We start from the raw sequence: 19,471 nt of genomic DNA, 5'->3' as shown, positions 1-19,471 counted from the left end.
GATCGTAAACGCCCGCAGACCTAGAGCAACAACAAGCTATGCTCAGGCTGCGGCTGCTGTTCCTGCTCCTGCTCCAGTTGCTGTTGATGAGAGTGCAATCATCAACAAACTCGCACCTACCTTGGTAAAACTTAATTGAGAGGATAATTGAAAATAAAATGAAGCCTCTCAGCACTAAAGAACCTCTTAAGCCAAGAATAATTGTACAGCCTCCTGAAGACACATCTCCAAAACAGAAAGTCGCTCCAGTACAGAAGAAAACGGAAACTAAACCTGAAACTCAAGTCCGTCTTAGTGAGATTTTAGTCGATGAAAAGAAAGTGACAGCTACAGAGTCTGTTATGGAGGCTCCCAAGCCTCCTGTAACTGAAGTGACCTCTAAGCCTCAGAGGCCACAAAAAATTTCACAGGGAAGACGAGTGTCCCACCTTCCACAGGCGGTGACCGGTGCGACCCCCGTGTCTGGGGTCGGCCAAGTTGCCGCCCAACAATCGGCGCCTGTAACCGGTGCCGATCCATGCCCGTCGTCGTCGGCGGCTTCGGTGGTCTCCGATACGGAGACCGGAAGCCTTACAGGCGATGACCTTCTCCGCGAACACGATGCTGTTCGTAGGATGGAGAAGAAAAGAAAAAAAGGATGGCCGAAGGGAAAACCTAGGCTATAATATAATTTAAAATCAGCAAGTCGATTGTACAATGGAACATCAATGGATGTTTTTCAAACATCCATGAGCTCCAACGCTTGGTACATGATGTAGACCCGATTTGTATATGTCTGCAAAAACGCACTTCCGCTTCGATATATTTCGGCGAGATCAACCGCTAAATGTAAGAGTTAGAGGTGGAGTAGCTATATTAACATCGACTAGAGCTACCACCGAAGCGGTTGTTCTAAACACAAACCTACAAGTGGTCGCCGTTAGAATGAAGCGTCCGCTTCAGATCACTGTCAGCAGCATATACTTGCCGAATTTTGATTGGAATAAGGATGACATAGCAAGATTAATTTTTGAGCTTCCCCCACCTGTTTTACTGGTGGGTGACTTCAATGCTCATAATTCTCTTTGGGGATAGGATCGAAAAGATCCCCGCGGAAGAGAACTGGAAGGGTTCCTGATGAATTCAGAACTTATTATTTTATACGATGGATCAGGAACCTTTTTCAATACCAGAGATGGATCGACATCCTGTATAGATCTTGCATTTATAAGCGGATCGATAGCACCGAGGTACAGCTTCTATGTCATAGACGATCTGCATGGAAGCGATCATTTCCCGGTGTAAATTGTAACTGATGTTACAAGAACAATATATCCCATCCCTAAAAGATGGTTATTTGAAAAGGCAGCCTGGACGAGCTTCCCAGCCAGAACGATACTCCCTGAAACAACTGGAGTTATCGGAGACGATGTCGACGCCATAACAAATGCAATAATTGAGTCGGCATCGAGATATATTCCCAAAACATCTGGGAAACTTACGAAGAAACCCGTTCCATGGTGGAACGATGAAATAAGTGAAGCTATTAAAAGAAAGAAAAGAGCGTATAACGCCTTCAAGAAGCGTCCTAGCATAGAAAATCTTGTTGCCTTTAAAAAATACAGGGCGTATGCAAAACGTCTTATGATTGACTCGAACAAACGATCCTGGCAGCAATACGTGTCATCCATCGACAGAACCACTACTGCATCAGATGTTTGGAGGAAAGTGAAGAAGATTTGTGGACGTAAAAATTTTTCTCCCATAACTAGCCTTCAAGATGAAGATGAAATTAAAGACACTCCAAACGAAGTCGCAGAGATATTATCCAATCACTTTGAGAAGGCCAGCAAAACGGCCAACTACGAGGAAGGTTTTCGAACCAAAAAAGAAGAACTGGAAGGTCTACTAAATTTTAGAACTGAGTATAATTACTCATATAATGTACCATTTAAAATGGAAGAATTCGTGAAAGCGTTGGAAAAAGCAGGTAACACAGCTGCTGGTCCGGATGAAATCCACTATAATATGATCAGGCAGCTGAATACCACTGCAAAACGCAGATTATTAGAACTTTATAATCAAATATGGCAGGATGGAACGTTCCCGCAGCAAAGGAAAACAGCTCATTTGTTCCAGTACCAAAGAAAAATAAAAATTTAACAGATCCCAATAGCTACCGTCCTATTTCTTTAATGTGTGCTATGGAAAAATGCCAGATATGGCCAGTGTTTATACGGCAGAACTCACTGCAATTCAGCAAGCTCTTCGCTACACTGAACACTATTGCGAAGAGAGAGTGCTAATATGTTCCGATTCATTAAGTGCTCTCGTTGCAATTCGGAACAAGAACATTAAGGATGTCCTAATTGCAAACATCCTGTCCATTTTATACGTACTAAAACAACGAGGACAGCGATGCGTATTTGTATGGACTCCGGGGCATGCTGGTATTACAGGTAATGAAATCGCAGACAAAGCTGCCAGAAAGGCAACAGTCTGCGATGATTTGGATGCATTTCCTGTAAGAGTGGCAGATGTTAAAAACCGTCTAACTAACGTAGTTAATAACAAGTGGAATACTGAATAGGGGAGTTTAAATACAAAATTAAACTCTGCTAAAACTTCTCCATATAAATGGAAAAGCGACTTTATGTTGACTCGCCGAGAACAAGTAACTGTGACCAGACTTAGAATCGGTCACACGTTGTTAATAAATGCATATTTGTTAACCGGCGAAGAGAGAACAATGTGCGGTGTTTGTAACAAAACAGTGATAGTCAAGCATCTAATAGAAGAGTGTACCATATACGAGGACCTCAGAAAGAGGTTCCGTCTTAGAAAAGATTTTTTTTTTTGTCTTCAGTCATTTGACTGGTTTGATGCAGCTCTCCAAGATTCCCTATCTAGTGCTAGTCGTTTCATTTCAGTATACCCTCTACATCCTACATCCCCAACAATTTGTTTTACATACTCCAAACGTGGCCTGCCTACACAATTTTTCCCTTCTACCTGTCCTTCCAATATTAAAGCGACTATTCCAGGATGCGTTAGTATGTGGCCTATAAGTCTGTCTCTTCTTTTAACTATATTTTTTTAGAAAAGATATTACTGCTGAATTATCTGGAAATGAAGAAAAGATAGTTGCATTTTTACACGCCAGTGGACTCCTCAAAAGTCTATAAAAATGAAAATAAAGCTGTGATATAAGAATCTCTAAGCGGTTGTTTTATATAGATTTATATATAAGAGAATCTCGAAGCGTGACACGTATAGTAACGGGAGGTAGCACGTTACTATACGTGCGTGGCACGTATAGTAACGGGCTACCTCGGCAAGAAAGGGCAAGTGGGCAAGAGGCCTCTTGCCCTCTTGCCTAGGCCATCCTGGCTCGTCTGCATTCAAGAGCAGTAAGTCGGGATTGTCCAATGATGGCATGGGGGACCCCCTCAAGGGTAAACTGAGGGCGCGAGGCTATGGTTAAGTGCAATGGATGGATGCCTGTAGCTTGTTTATAAGTAGGAGTCAACTGCCACGACACCCTGGTGCGACTGATATACTGCTCAACGGCGGTTCTGCTTAAACAAACTATAAACGAGATACGTACAAAAGCGGAAATGGTATTGATATCTTGTATTTTTTTTAATTTCATGGTCTTTTGAGAACCTTATCTCAAATTTTAATATCGGGGCCCTTTACAACCCGTATGTGTTGTGTTTGTCCTTTGTCTTAATGTTTCGTGTAGTTTGTGCTTTTAAATAAAATGTGTGGGCCCTTTACACCCTTACATATGACGATCCTGATCCTGATGGTGATACTAATTTCTTTCTAAGAACTTGACGAGGGCTAATGACCTTAGTAGTCGATGCCCGTTAAAATTCAAGAAAAAAAAAATAATTAGTTTCTCAAAATGTAAAGGAATGTAAATGTAAATTTTATTTATTTAATAAATGTAAATAAACTTTCTCTTACAGTGATGCATATTTTTATAACCTAATTTGTTACATTTTATTCAATTTTAAATTTCATTATGTAAACCTAAACAAGTAATAAATAAAATTGTCAAGAATTTCATAATTTTTACTTTACTATTAAAAGAAAATATTTTTAATTTACATCAAAGTATCTGAAATATGATTTAAAACGTGGAGTAAGTCTTAAAAATTCATTTACTGTGATATTTCTTCTACTGAGTGGAAAATTATTATCAAAAATGTTATATATACATATATAATTCTTTCAGAATTAACTACATAAAATTCAATTATAATAGCTTTAAGAGAACGATGCTACAATAAATAGAAACTGGACCAAAACCAAATAATAAAAGATATAGTATTCTGTGATAAGTAACAACAACATTGTTTTTACCATTGATTCAAAATCAATGCTACAACAAAATTAAAAAAACGTACTCATCAGTAGAAGATGAAGAGATAAGAAGTGTATAGAAGTAAATCAACTTTAAGATTCCAATTGTGATATTAGTTGTAAGTTATATTTTAGTTTTTATGTTAGTTATATTATTTATGTTAGTTCTCAGTCCTTGTGTTATCTGATAAGGAGACTGTTACACCCCTCTCGGACTTCGTAAAATTTTCTGTATTTTCTGTTAAATGTTATTTATATATATATATATATATATATATTTATTATATTTACGATTATTTTAATTCTGTGTTTACAGCTTTGATATTAATTTTAAATGTATTTTAAGAAAATTGTTATCTGTGATATTAGTAGTAAGTTTTTTTGTTTAAATTTTTAAACTGTTTGTAGTTAATAGATTTTTTTTAAACCTTATTATTCCGGGTGGTGTAACGCGAAAGCGTTTTCTGCCAAAAAAAAATAAAAATACCATTTCTTCTTTAATTTAAATGTATTGATTTATTAATTATTATTAATCACTGACAACAAAAAAAAAATAACTATAAAGAATAATTCCATAATAACAACAAAAAAAAAAAAAAAATATGAAAAAATCAAGTTGTTAGTGAAATAACATTTTATGTACTTTTCATTTTAATTCAAAAATGTTTACAATCAGAGGTTAATAATTATTAATAAATCAATTCATTTAAATTAAAAAAATAAAAACACGTATATGAAGTCGGATTCGAACCGATGCGTGCATGGTTACGGATCTGACACGTTCTCACTAACATTACTTAACTAATTAGCGATGTGATACAAAATTCATATATAAACTAATATAAAATGCAATGGAAATTTTTAGGGCCATTTTTCTTGAGTATAATTAAATATTGCGGGTTACTATTTTGTGACGAAGACACGTAAACAGACACACGCAATATAGTTTCTGATCGGTGTCCCGAAGCCCGTGTCTTCCCCATGTTAGCTACAATAATATGGATCTTAGGTGCCTTATATTGATTAGGTAGATATAAGACTTACATATATTTACAGAGTAATAAAGGGACTTTTACTCAATCCTAATATTTCAGATAAGATTCTTGAATTATTAATTGTTTAAATATTTTATATTAGTTTAAACTAATATGTTAGCAATTGTATAACTGTCCATTCTATTAAAAAACTGGAGGATCGTATCTCACCTTCAAATGAAATAAGTTTAAATGAAGTGCAGAAAACAAATTGTATATGCAATTTAATAGGCGTACAAGGAAGTCATGTGATGTCCAGATTAGATTTAAAAAAATTAAACAACGTTAAGAAATAACTTATATACACAAACACACAACACACACACACACACACACACACACACACACACACACACATACATACATTCATATATATATATATATATATCTTTAAAAAATAAAGATAAATAAACTGGCTCTGCTTTCTCTGAGATTTAAAAAGCAATACGAAATAAAAAGTTAAAGCGTTATTAATATTGTACGGTACGTAATTCTATTAAGGGGAGTCCAACGAAACTAAATAGGTGAGCAGTCCGACTGAATCACTTAACATACGTATCCTTCTAAGCGAGGATTTAATTCAAAGTACATACAACAACATGCCATACCAGTCACCCAGCGGAGCTGTCTGCGCTTTTATTGCTGATTCAACTAAATGGAAGTGCTTTTAAAGTTATTTGAAGATAAATTTAACTTCGTTTTATCTCCTATTGTTGTTGTTAACTAAATGATGTAACATTGAATCTTTTCACAAAAGTTGCCGTTTACTGGTCGTCTACTAGTATTACGGGTTAAAGTTAAAATATCTTCCCGTTAAAATTAAAAAGTAAAAGTAGTTATTATTACTAAGATATTTTTATTTTAATATTATTGTATTGTACTTTTGTTTACGAGTAATGTTAAACTTTGTGAAATTTAAGAAGTTTACTTGGGAAATGTAAGTTGTAATCACAAATTTGTTTTTGTTTTATAGATTTATATTTTGTTTCTATCGCTGTTTGGTAAAGTCCCATTGCATACGCAGTCAATAAAAATGTTCTTTATTCTGTACTGCACCTTGTATCGAGATGCAAATTTAAACACAAACACACACATATGTATGTGTATATATATATATATATAATTTTAATCTTAAATTCCGTACTTTATTTATCCCCTTATTTATTTCCTTAGTATTATAATTGAGCTTGCTTTTTGTATGATTTATGTTTTTAATTTTAGTTTACTTTGTTGAATAATTTTCCGCGTGACTATATTGTTATATCAGTTTGATATTTCTATATTCATTTCGGGAGATTCCTTCACAATCTCTGTACATATCACTAGTTTATAATTGTAATTAGACTAATTAATTTTTTTTGTTATAAAAGAACAGATATCAACAGCTATGGCCATTAACTTGGTGGAAGTTGGTAGCGTATGAAAATATGCCATGCCCCACCGGGATTCGAACCCGGGACCTCTGCAACAGAAAATGCCGAGACCTACCTACTCAGCCAGGCAGATTGGCAAAATACTAATTATATATACATATATATATATATATAGTGGTCTCAAGAAGAAACGGAGAAATTTTCAGGAGATGTTCTGCTGGTGAAAATAGTAAAAAAAGTAATAAACATAGGTCTGGAAACGCTTTGTTTTCGAGTTAAGGCTAGTGAAAAATTTCCGGATTTCAGCTCTCCTAATAAAAAGAAAACCTAATTCAATTTTTAGGACCCAAATTAAGGAGTAAATCTGGTGGTTCTTACCATATATGAAAATAACAGATCAAACAGAGATAACAATAATACTATTTTATGACTATTTTTCCGTCTGTTTTACTTTAAAAAAAAAAATCGATTTTTAAAAGTTTTTATTTAATTTTTATTGATAGTATTTATATTAGTTTTCTCAAAATTAAATTCTCTACAAGTTTTGTAATAAATCTTCCACATTTATTATTCATTTAACAAAGCTATTTCACTACAAACCTAAAAAAATTATTTTTAAAAAAAGCGTTTATTTAACTAATATTAACATTAATAAAAAAAAGGAAACGAATTAGAAAAAACCCTCTAAAAAGTAAAAAATAAGAATTAAATCAAATTGAGGATTTTAAACAAAAAAATATAATATATTAACAAATATAAAAATGTACTGAAAAGTAAAAAATAAATTATATAAATAACCAATAAATAAATGTAATTATTATTAAATTGTAAAATTAAAATAAATGAAAATATTTAATTAAATAAAAGGGTGGCGCAGTTTTTATAATTTATTTAAAACAACACAACATTTATTTTTACAACAATTAATCTTCATTTTCATTTTCAATAACGACGCGAGGAGGCGGAAAGGTCTGCTGGAACCTCTCCAGTTGAGACTGACTAGCTACAAGTAACAATCTGGGAGAATGCACCCACTCGCTTTCTTTGTACGTGTTCTCACATAGTTGAAGTTCATCTTCGAATTCTGCTTGTAATCTAAGCCATATTGAACGCACTCTTTCTGCTAAAAGTTTCATTTTAATTAATTATGAATTTTTATTTAACAAATTCATAATTACGATTGCAATTATAATAATGATAATAATTAATAATTTTTCAGATTACCGTCAAAATGTAATAACTTTGTGCAAGATTTCTAAATTTAATTTTTATTTTTAATCTTATTAAAGGTCATCTCGGTGAAAATTTGAACCATCAAAGAATTAAAACATTATAAAATATATTTTATAATGCAGCAAATGTCTATAAATACTTATTCGAAAAGATTGTTATAAAAACTTCGCTACGCTTTTATTTAACTAAATATTTTGATTACTTTTAATTTTAAAATGTAATAATTATTACATTTATTTATTGGTTATTTATTAGATATTTGTGTAATTTATTTTTTACTTTTCAGTGCATTTTTATATTTGTTAATATATTATATATTTTTGTTTAAAATTCTCATTTGGTTTAATTCTTATTTTTTACGTTTTAGATGGTTTTTCCAATTTGTTTCCTTTTTTTATTAATGCTAATATTAATATTAGTTAAATAAAAACTTTTTTAAAAAATAGTTTTTTATATGTAATCAAATATACTTTTGTATTATTTTTAAGATTAAAAATAAAAGCTTTTAAAAAAGTAAAAATATTTATTTTTACACATCGAAGTTACATACGTGTACAAAATTTCAATCATTTTCATACGGTAGTTCATGAGAAATGAAAATTTTTAACTAAATGTATGAATTTAGCGTATGGGTAGCGGGTGGGAGCGTGGGGGTGGGACATATCAAATTCCGACAACGTAGTGCTGTATTATCATCGAAGTTAGATAAGTGTACCAAATTTCACTGATTTTCATACAATAGAATCAAAAGATATAGCAGTTGCAAGATTTGATTATTCCTAAAGCGAGTTAAATAAAAGCTTTAAAAAATAATTTTTTTCGACGCCAAATTTTGTGTTTTACGATGGATATCATAAAAGTTACTGGAATTATAGTTCTAGGACCTATTTTATCCTTTTTCCCAGCTCAAATTTCATAAGAAACCACCAATTTTACTCCTTCCTTTTAGCCCCAGAAATTACAGTAGGGATTCTTTTGATTAGAAAAGCTGAAATACAGGGGAAATCTTTCGCTAGCCGTAACTCAAAAACAAAGTCTTTCCAGACCTACGTTTATGCAAACCTTTTCATTATTTTTACCAGTAGAACATCTCTTGAAAGTTTTCCCGTTTCTTCATGAAACATTCTGTATATACATTTTAATCATATTTACAGAACTTTTTCCTGTAGGAAAATATTTCTTTCTTTTGTGGAGTTTTCAAGATAATACTTTTATCTAACATTTCTTAATAAAATAATAAAATTAACAAAACAAAGTAAAAGATATTTAATTCTTGAAAAAAATTTTTAGTATTACTTATGGGCAAGTCAGTAATAATGTGATATATTAAATAGACTAGCGCAAATATATCATAGAAATATAATTTTCAGAAGAGGGCTTTTACAAATTTTTTGAAGTAAAAATATAAAATATTTTGTATAAAATTGTTATTTTTAATTTATATTTAAGATTCACATAAATGATAAACCATCTGACAAAGAAATGCCCGTTTCCTCTCCATTTTCCGCAAATTGAATAAAGAAAATGGATTTAAATTGCTAAATCAATTTCGACACCGGTTAAGAACTGAGTTTACCTTATTTCTTCTGAAGTATAATTTTAAAATAAGTTTTTAATTTAAATCTTAATTACTCGTTTTTTTTGAAATTATTAAAACTTGTAATAGGATAATCAATTTTTAAATAATAATTAAAATACAGTACAAATTATTCGTTTAATTAGTATAATAAATTGTATAAAATAATACAATAGTTTATTTAATTTTTAGAAAACATAGAAAAATTGATGTGGGCACCACATAAGTTCCTTTTACGCCAATTAAACTACATATAACATTTTTTTTTTTAAAAATGAGAAGTACATAAAATTTTATTTCATTAATTACTTCTGATATTTTTTCATTTTTTTTTTTTTTATTGTTTTTAATGAATAAGTATTTATCATAAAAATGTTTTTACAATCATTGGTTAATGATTACTAATAAATCAATATATTTAAATTAAAGAAAAAAAAGTAAAAAGAGAAGTCAGATTCGAACCGATGTGCCTTATAAGATCCAAATATTTCATTAATGAAAGTTTCATTTGGCTGTAGCTCTGAAACCAATGAAAATAAGTAGCGCTTATGATAAATCCTTGAAAAACTCTTAATGAGAGCTTATTACAGCAGATAAGCAAAAGTACAGAATCCAAATGTTTTGGATTTCGGGCTCTTTTGTACACTTTTGGTTCAGTCAATTGCAATCAAAACGGGAGTTTAAACTGTCCTAAATATAGAATTTCAACATCCTACGACTAATCGTTTTTGAGTTATGCGAGATACGTATAGACGTACAGACGTACAGACGTCACGCCAAAACTAGTGAAAATGGATTCAGGGATGGTCAAAATGGGAATTTCTGTGGAAATCTGAAAGCTGAAATTTTTCGCGATCACAATACGTCCTATACTTTGTAAAAGGAAGTAAAAAAACATAATATAACCTACCTAAGGAAAATAAATCAAAATTTTTAAGTAAATAATAATAATAAAACAATGCAAGTGAAATATATGCAAATATTCTATTTGAGATATTGCACTAAATATAAGTATTATATTTGAAAAGTACTTAATGAATTTAAATAAATAAAAATCTGTTGTAAAAAACCAAAAGGTTTTGCTGTTTTAACTATTTTTGCTGTTACTGTTAAATAATTACTAAAGTATTGATTATTAATGACTTACTGATTAAAGAAATAAAAATGAAATACTGAAATGTTATAGGATAACTTGAAGAATTATTTTATAAATTATAACGTTTATTAAAACATTAAATAAAAATAAACTTTAATTAGCTGATGAAATTTAAATAAACAATATTTAAACAACAATATTATTAAAATAAGAAAATAATAATAAATATTAGTAAATATAATTTAAAAATTCAAATAATTAGTCTTTAGTCTTTATCAATTAATACTTTAATATAAAGTACTCAAAAAAAAAACAAAAAAAAACAAACACTTAATAGGCATCATTATTACTTGCATTAGTGTAAAAAAAAAACTTGTATAAAAAAAATTTCTACGATTGTAATAAAACGTTTGAAATACGCGGCTGGAACCAATTAGTGTTCAACTAATCAAAAGCTTATTCTTTTCAACCACTGATCAATCAGAAGCAGATATTGCTTAATGTATCAACTGTTTTTTTATTTTGATTTTAATCCGATTGTTTTTACAATCATTGGTAAAAACAATGATTAAAAACATTCTTTTTACCAATTCTTACAATTCATTAAAAACATTCTTCTTTAAAAAACAAATATTACAAACATTAAAAACAAATATTCTTTAATTATGTTTTGTATCATTGATTTAAATCAATAATCTCCATATTTCCTCAGCCGTAGAAAAATGAAACTCTCTACTATGGCCATTAATGCACTTTGGCGAAGTTTACGTCACTTGCTCGTTAGAAGCCTGTTGCATAATATAATATTTGACAATTGACTAATTTTTTTTTTCTACCAACCAGTCTAAATAATTATATTTACTTTTTATAATTATAAAAAGTTTATAATTGTTTATTTATATAATATAAAAATAAATATGTAAATTATATGTTACAAAATTATTTATTTATATATATATTTTTTTAAATATTTATATAGGTTTATTTCCTTGAATGATTTTTTCTTCCCAGTAGATCCTTTGGCTTAAAACTTCTTGTTCAGATTCATTCTCAAACTGGGCGGTGGTCGAAAAATTTTGAGAATGAATGCAACAAAAAATTTGTTTATTTTTCATTTGATAAGCTAACTGAATGCAGTATAATTAACAACGGAGGGAATTGGACGCTCTTATATCTAATTTTCTTCTTCTTTTGAAATCAGAAAAACTATATATATGTCGATCTGTGTTAAAATTACTCTTTAGAGCTACCATAAATATTTAAACAAATCTAAATTACTATTTCTAACTATATCACTTCAAATCAGATCATACTTTAAAAAGCAGTTTTTATTTTATTCCTAATCAACTGACAGCTATTCTTCCATCGACAAAAAAGAAAAACGTGTCTCTTTTGATATTTTATAAAACCAAATATACAGAAGGAAACAAAGATGCTAAATGATAATAAATGCTTGGTATCATCTGGTAAATATCGTCTAGTAAATGCTTGACTGAGTTTAACTATTTCAAATATATCGAATGTTTTACCAAAAAATTGAATTACAATTTAATTACTCAACTACAATAAAAATTGACTTCTTCTTTTTAACCATTCAGTCAAGTACGACTCTATCATTTGATGGATCATACCCCTCCACCTCCTCCGATTCTGACAACTACCTTCAGTTCCATCACACTCCTGCTGGTTGGATGGGTTCTCCTCCTGCTGCAGTTCTTTGATGGGTTTGAACTGATTGATTCAAATCAATCGAATGAATGCTATAAAAAAAATAATATCATTCAATTTACATTAAATAAAATAGTATTAAATAGATTTTAAAAATTTCTGTTTAACAATTATGGGTTTCCGGTGGGAACTGGGAATGAGGCTAAAGAAGTGAGGTGATGTGAGCACTTCGTCCACGCTAGACCAGTCATTACCATCAACTGGTAACAAACAGGGTTTCCTGGGGCGCTGTTTTGGAGGTATAATGGTTGTACTCAAAATATTTCTACAAAAAGTTGTCCGATTTTCAAACTTTAAATGGGGTATTTGCTAGTATAATACAAAACTACGATGGAACCAAACCAGAACAAAAATGAACTAATATGATCTGAAAAGTCGAGTGGCCTGCGCTACGACAAGACTAGTTTGAGCCCGGGAGTCCCACAAACGGTCTTTGTAGAGTTTGATGACTGCGATTAGAGGTAATGCTGTCGGCATCGGATTAAGGATCGAGCCCACTATTGTTGAATTTGATGCTTTAGGGGGAAAGAACAAAGTGGAACGGCGTATCCTGCCACTAATATTGCTCTGGTTCTGACGGTGCATAAACAACGAATTACCCTAGATAGAGCTGTCGTAGATCTCAGCACTCACATCTTTGCCAAGGGTCAGGCCTACGTAGAATTGAGTCACATGAGACAGCTGGAGATTTTAGTCATTAGTTGTTTGGATCCCAAAAAATTTCTGTATGATCCACACAATAAAATGTTTTTCGAGGAACTCGAAAAATTTTAGGAACTCGCTTGAGAAATCTGTAAGTTTAGATTGGTATACGCAATTAAATAAATAAATTGAAATGTTTACAGTTTCCTCATATATTTCAGTACGATAAGTACGTTACATTCATAAGTTTTCAGATCGTGATTTTTCTCGATGATCATTAAAAAGTATTAAATAATAAAAAGAATTAAAAAACACTACTGCCAAAAAAAAGAAAAAGATTTTTTTAACTAAATAAATTGAACTAAAAAATGAAAGAAAACAAGGTATGGAATAAAAGACCAAACATCGTTGTGCAGCATTTAATTAAATAATATAGTAGATGAATAATCAACTTTCAAACAGTTTTAATTTGAATAAATATATTTTTCATGTTGTAGAAATAGAAACATTTAAGGTTGTCTAATAAATAAGTTCTCACCAGGTCTTACATCGATAAGAAAATTTTGTCCTTCATCGAAAATATTTAAATGCATTCGGGTGGCTCTGAATAATAATTGTCCCATATTAAAGATCTCTGAATATAAATTATTTTATATTAAAGAGTCCCAGACTGCATTTCAATATTTTCAGTTAAGAACAAGTTTATTTTCGCTGCAAGTCCTGGTACGAACTTAATCATTAGACAATCTTGGGTCAAGTTAATAAATCGTCGTAACTTCATAGTAGAATCTAGGGTGTAGTGATATCTCGAAGTCAAATCGAAGTGAATAATCCAACACTACATCTAGGTAGTTATATCTACCCTGACAAGAGTCGTATTCGATACAACTACGGGTAGTTATAAAACATGTTGCAGCGATAACTACCATTCATGTTTCAACTTGTTCCTTGTACCCTCTATCTCCTAGATCGAACTGCCATTCTCTTCAGGTCAATCTTAGCTCAGTGTGCAGCCTTAGTTCATAAGAGGAAGATTTTTCTATTGTTCTAGAACGCTTATCCTTCGTTTAAGTCTGATGAAGAGCAGACTAATTTTAAGGTAGTCGCAGCCATGGTGATATTATGACAGTTCGTGAGAGGAAAAATTATATCCAAAGAAACGCTATAAAAATTAGTAGGTGTAAGGAGCTAATAAGGTTTAAAAATGAAAATGTAGATTTTCTAGCACAAATATCTTTATCTGAATCTTGAGAAGATGCTCTATCGTCCAGGAAAAAAAGGAAATTTTTTTAAGTTTCCTTGGTGACCGAGGTTTTTAGAGTGGAATTATACTGGACTTCGGTGTCCATCGTTGTACTGTGTATAAAACGATTAACTTTGTTATGAACAAGATTATTGCTAAAAGCAAATAACTGGATACAATTCCCACAGACAGATCGATAAATAAATAAGGCGAAATTGCTACGGCAAAAACAATTTACTATACCCATAGTAGTAGGCGTGCTAGATTGCACACACATAGAAATAAAGAAACTACAGCTATTCGGGGAAGGATGTATTAACCGTAAAGGGTGTGCCAGCCTTAATATACAAGCCACTTGTAATGCGGATGAAGTATTTACCAGTGCAAGCGCGAGTAGAAGTGAGTTTACATCATGGAAGTGTCCATGATGCCAGGATATGGGGGGGAAGCCCGTTAGGATCAGTTATCTCACAATACAACGGCTCAGCGTGCTTACTGAGTAACTCCGGGTACCGGATTTCACCCATATCCAATAACACCATTCAAACCTCCTCGAAACGCGGAGCAGCAGAATTTTAATTATCTACACGCCAAAGAAAGAGTATCACAGAAAGATGCTTTGGAAAAATCAAGCGACGTTTTCCAGTACTGGTGAATTGCGTTCGATTATCTGTTGAGAAAGTACCAAAAGTTGTTTGTTGTACTGTATTATGTAATATAGCAAAATGATTGAATGGTAGATTTTATTTTGATAATAACGGGGTAGTAGAAGACGACGACGAAAATGGTGAATATAATGAACAGGAAAATGAAGATAAAGGAATAAAAATTCGAGGCGAACGAACGTCAAGAAAGGACAGAATTTTTATTAAATGCATATTTATTTAATTTTTTCAATCGTTGTATATTTTGTATTTTTGAAACTCGTACTTTTCACTTTATGTCCTTTCCCTTCCCTCGAAGTTCCTTTAAAAATTTAATTAAGACGTATCAAAATAAATAACAAAACATTTTAAAATGACATGATAATAATAACATGTAAATAGGAACTTATGTATGTGCGTATGAATTTACATATAGTGAATGCACGTATAAGTGCAGTGTACTGAATGGTTTTTACAGTGTAGGTGCATCCGCATATGCACAAACTGGTTAAATATTTTATTTATTTATTTTTTGATAAAGGAAAACATTTTAGGTTGTATTTTATTTTAACTAAAGAGGAAAAAAAAATTAAAAATTTTCCCAACTCTTCGTTAGTACAAAAATGAAAACCAAAATAAAAAAGAAAACGGATAAAAATCAAAGAAAAACAAAAAGTCAAACTTAAATATTGGAAAAAATGTTTTTATTAATAATGGGTGAAAAAAAATCCACTTTTTACTAAAGTGTCAGGAAGTATTTCCATGTCAAACACTACTGATAAGTGGAGTGAGTCTAACTATCTCAGACTGCGAAATAATGAAGTTGTAATTACACTTTTTTTGATTTATTTACTTTTTTTAACCTCCGGGACCACCGTTCATGTATTGCTTCAGAGGATGAGATGGATGACGATTTTTGTAGGGTATGAAAAATGCCACGCCTGATCAGGATTCGAATCTGGGACCTTCTGATGAAAGGCTGAGACGCTACCACTCGCGCCACGAAGGCCGGCTGTAAGTACACTTAAGTATTTTCATCTTCACTTTATTCCCATCAAAATAAAGTTATTTTCTTTTTCGGAAAAACGGAGTTGTAACTACAGGGGGTAGTTGTAACTTAGTTTTATTCCTACTAAATGCAGTTACAATTTAAAAATACCGTAGTGATAGCTTCAACTTCTTTTTATTCACTTTACCCCTTAATGCCTGTTTTCTATATCCCTTGTTACCTATTTCTACAACATGAAAAATATATTTAAAAATATTAAAACTGACTGAAAGTAGATTGGTCACCAATTATTTTATTTAATTAAATAAATACTACGTAGTCTTTTATTCCCATACCTTGTTTTCTTTTTTTTAATTCGATTTGTTGTGGTTTTTAGTTAAATTTATTTATTTAAAAAAATGTTTATCTTTACATTTTGGCAGTCGTATTTTTTTAACTTTTATGATTGTTTTAAATTTTTTTGGCTGTAAATCTTAATTTTCATTATCAAAAATTTGTTATCTTTGTCACTTTAAGGGAAATTAACATTTAAGTAGTTTTGGTTCCTGTTATATACTTTGAATTCAAAATAAAAAGGAATTTTTTTCATTACTATTATTAGTTTTACTTATTTTTTTCAATATTTAACAAAAAAATATTTAATTGTTTGTCGTTGTTTTGTTAAATATCACGTTTTATTAAAAATTTTTTTTAAGATTGTTTCCAAAGTAAAAAAGCCCAAAATTAATCATTTTTTAGTTTGAAATTTAAAAATTTTGGCGCTTAAATCTTATTTCGGTAATCATTATAATGAATAAAAAAAGCCCTCTTGATACGGGAATTTATATTTGTTATAGTTAAGTTGGCAGTTAAAAAAAACACAAGTTCATTGATTTGACTGAAAATCGTAATGTCATTCAGGAAGCTGTCAAGGCCCGTCCAAAGCTGCATGGAGTGCTTCCTGTGGTCTTACGAGTGCCCGTACTTGTATATGAAAGCGCACGCATTTCACAAACATTCGAACAAAGAGCAGTTCATCCAAGCCTAATCAGATAGCTTCCCTCGTTGTGCAGCTAAACACCACAACAATGAGTTTATATGAAAGTTCATCATGATTACTGGATTATAACAATGAGTTATATTGTGCGTCACACGTCGGCGTTGAATAGAATTAGGTCAAAAAGAGCTTTTTTCTTTACTCTTTCCTCAGTGTTTTTCTTTTTGAAGAATATTCCAGTAATGAAATGAAATTGTATAATTGATTAAAAAGTGATCGGAAAGTAAATTAAGATCGCATTCGATTCATATTTTATTTAAGATTCTAGCTGTTAAGCTTCAAACTAATCGGAAATTATTTTGTGTAACAAAATTTTATCTTTAATTTATCTAGTATGTAGATTAATTTAACAAACATTTATCAGATGCGTCATGTAATATTGAATTATTATAATATGAGTAAAAAAAATCATACATAAAATTAATAATTTAATAAAAACTGAAAATAATATTTTAATATAATTTTTTTTCAGATGCAACAAATTTTTATATAGTTTCAACCACTCACAAACTTTAGGCAGTGAATTATTTAGAAAAAAAATTCAACGCAGTATATTTCTTTTCTTCATGTCACTAAACGAGGAACTTTGTGCTCAACGTATTACATAACTTTAAGTCCCAAGTAACCACATAACGTGGAAAAAAGTAATAATAGTTCAGTGAACAGAAGTAAAAAATAGCAATAATTGAATAGGTCGTAAATTTAAAATATTTTAATTTACATTAAATAAAAATAAATTTTACTTTAAATAATTCTAATTAAAATATATATATAATATATATATATATATATATATATATATATTCATATATATAATATTAAATAATAAAGAAATACGTACTGCTTGTGATTCTGTTAATATTAATTAATAGTTACGTAATTAGATACTTAAGTTTTTTTTAATCATTTCTAGAATAGGGAATATTTTTATAATTACTTTTAGAATATGTTACATAGAATACATATTTTTATCACAAAAATAAAAAAAAAATTTGAAAAAATGACGGACACTAAGGGGAAAGTGAATTCCTCCTAGAGATACTGAATTATAAGCCAGCATTATGATTATTAAACCACGTGCTATCCAGTTATTAATTAGATTGTTATAACTATGATCTTATGTGATAACTGATTAGATCTTACAACTGTGTTATTTGTTGATATACATATCTGTATTGTATTTTAAATAATTATTACAATTTATAAAACGCCTTTCCTGTTGAATTTTTTGAAATATATATTTTTTGTTTTGAAAACGCCCTCAAAAAGGATATCCACGCATTACTTGAATGGTTGCGGCATTTCAAATAATCTCCTTGACTTTTCTGTTTGGTTTAAGATAATGTGTGTCTAGAGATGACTAGTAATTTTTTAATTAAAACAAGATGTGATATTCATTATCTTTCTTAGAATTGCACACGACCCAGCACAAAAACTGTTACACGTTGTAAAGTATAATTAAATTTTAAAGTACTATTATATGTTAGAATAGATTATATTTATTCGTAAAAAAAGGTATTATTGAGATAACTGATGGAAACATGTGAGTAAGCATTATATCGAGGTCAAGGACAACTAGTTACCATATATTATATAGACATTTATATTTATTAAACGCCTACAGTCTGAACACAGATTACAGAGTGTTATTGACACACATTTATTTTGTTCTTACGTATGTACTTTACGTGTTTCTACTTCTCCGCTTTTATTACATGTAAGTAACAAAATCTTTTATTTATTGTTTAATTTTTGATGTATTATATCTCGAAAGAGTAGTAAAATAACTAAATCAAACAGAATAATAATTGAAAGATTTACTGATAATTCTACGTTCATTTCACTCAAGTGACGAAGTAAATCATTTCATTCATAAATCATGTCATTTAATTTTCATAAGATAGTCTTTAATTTGAAATTGTTGTTTTTTAACTATATTTATTTAAAAAACTTCATTTTTTAAATATAAGAAATTTTGTAAAATTATTTATTCAAAAAATGTAAAATTTCTGGAAAAAATAAATATAATAGGTTTTATATTATATTTAATACATATAAACAAAAAAAACCTGTCACTTTGTTATTTCAGCTATCAGATACAGTTTGCGTGCTACAGTTTATCTTATAGTATTATTTTTCTTTTATGGAATAATTTATTTATTTACTTATGCAAACCAAATTGTCTCATTTAATTTTTTTCTCCTTAAAATTTTTTTAAACCGTATTCGATAATAAAAAATTGTTCTTCTAGATTTGGTGAGGAAAAAACTCAGTTTGAAATTTAAAAACAGTGTTTCTACCTATTTTATTCGTAATTGAAAACAAATTTAAATCGTTTCGTTTAAAAAACTTCTGAATTATAAAATTACATCTGTATAACTGCAAATGATACTGTTTTTTGTTTCAAAATAAAATTTACAGTCGATTAAAATATTAAAGAAACCGTTAAATTATATGTAAATATGATCATATACAATTACATGCAGAGAGGCTTCCATCAAAGCTCC

At 30.2% G+C, this 19,471-nt stretch overlaps 1 protein-coding gene across 3 annotated transcripts in view; it reads left to right on the top strand.

The window, feature by feature from the left end:
- The window catches only part of LOC142320712 (uncharacterized), a 130,387-nt gene that overhangs the window by 34,586 nt on the left and 76,330 nt on the right, over positions 1 to 19,471 (top strand). Inside the window, exon 1 of one of the 3 annotated variants that reach the window (XM_075358739.1) lies at positions 17,824 to 18,681. The exons of 1 other annotated variant lie outside the window; for it this stretch is intronic. The gene's annotated coding sequence lies outside the window, so the exon portion shown is untranslated. Of the gene's footprint in view, positions 1 to 17,823; positions 18,682 to 19,471 lie in introns of those variants that run through there. One more of the 3 variants, XM_075358737.1, reaches the window with a different exon arrangement.

Source organism: Lycorma delicatula, chromosome 1 (assembly GCF_047948215.1).
Source record: "Lycorma delicatula isolate Av1 chromosome 1, ASM4794821v1, whole genome shotgun sequence".
Classification (NCBI taxonomy): Eukaryota; Metazoa; Arthropoda; class Insecta; order Hemiptera; family Fulgoridae; genus Lycorma; species Lycorma delicatula.
Note: the sequence above shows the minus strand (reverse complement) of the source record. Positions and strands in the feature narration are given on the sequence as shown.